Source organism: Ovis aries, chromosome 15, assembly GCF_016772045.2.
Source record: "Ovis aries strain OAR_USU_Benz2616 breed Rambouillet chromosome 15, ARS-UI_Ramb_v3.0, whole genome shotgun sequence".
Taxonomy (NCBI): domain Eukaryota; kingdom Metazoa; phylum Chordata; class Mammalia; order Artiodactyla; family Bovidae; genus Ovis; species Ovis aries.
The window spans coordinates 73,348,840-73,350,254 of record NC_056068.1 but is presented as its reverse complement, the minus strand read 5'-3'; positions in this window follow the sequence as shown (position 1 = coordinate 73,350,254).

The window sequence follows — 1,415 nt, the reverse complement described above, 5'->3', positions numbered from 1 at the left end:
GATACGTCCCACTCTGAGGATGCTCGGAGTGCGAGAAGGCAGGAACAGGTAGCCGTGCCCCGAGATGCTACTCTTCTCAAAGTGCGTTTCTGTTCCAAGTCCCCACCAAGACAGAGGGAGTGACAGCTTGGGGACAACTGACCAGAAGGGGCTGGGAGCCCCAAGCCTCACCCTGATGGCATTCCTCCCGCCCCCGCTGTCTGTCCCGTGCTGACCCCTCTCTCATTTGGGGGCTGGAGCTCACCTCCAGGCTCCAGCCTGTTCCCAGCCAGGGAATTTGAAGTATACGGCTTTCCAGCAGCCATGCTCCCTCACTGGCATCTAGATATTAGGTTGGCTTCTGGTATAACCAGCTACGTGTATACATTACTGTGTACGAACGCGAGTTCTTCTCTATCTACACACCCACATGTACGCACACACCCTGCACAAGGTGAATACTGAATAAATATTTGCTGGATGGAATTGTTGAGCAGATATATGTATGCATCTGTTATGAATATGTAAGCATCCAGTATGCATAGAGAGATAGACACATATGGTTTTGTATACAAGGTTAGAGATCAGTTTATATGAGTGCGCAGATACACATAACTTTATTTCCAGTTGGCATCAGGCAGTCAGCTGGCATCTGGTATAAACTAACTGTTCCTGCAGTTGGTCCAAGCATGTAATCTGGATGTACAGAGTAAAAACTAGAGTTGCTTTTTTTTCCTTCTTTTTCTTCAAAATGTTTAATATACAACTTGCGAGACTTCTGATAAAGATTACATAAATGTGATCAACTTGTACCCTAACTGTTAACTTGGAATTTCCAAAATTAACAGTAAAAAAATAACACAGGGCTCTCAGTCCTTCCAGAAGGAACTAGGAAGCCCAGCTCTGAAGAATCGCTGTATTTAGACATGACAGTGAAAGTCACTCGGTTGTGTCCGACTCTTCGTGATTGCATGGACTATACAGTCCATGGAATTTCTCCAGGCCGGAACATGGGAGTGGGTAGCCTTTCCCTTTTCCAGGGGGTTTTCCCAACCCAGGGATTGAACCCAGGTCTCCCACACTGCAGGCAGATTCTTTACCAGCTGAGCCACAAGGGAAGCCCAAGAATACTGAAGTGGATGGCCTAACCCTTCTCCAAGGATCTTCCCGACCCAGGAATCCCAGAGCCAAATTCCACTGTCTTTACTGAACCGCTTTAGCCTTGGAGGCATCATTTCATCTCATCCTCACAGCACCCTCTGAACCAGTGTCATGCTCACTACGAGGATGCTCAGCCAGGCCTGGAGAGATCAGTGACTGATGCCAGGCCATCCTGCTCATAACTGATGGAGTTCGTTTGTCAGCTTTCTTAACAAGAAGCCATAACAAAGTACCACACGCTGAGTGGCTTGAAACAACAGAAACTTACTCTCGTC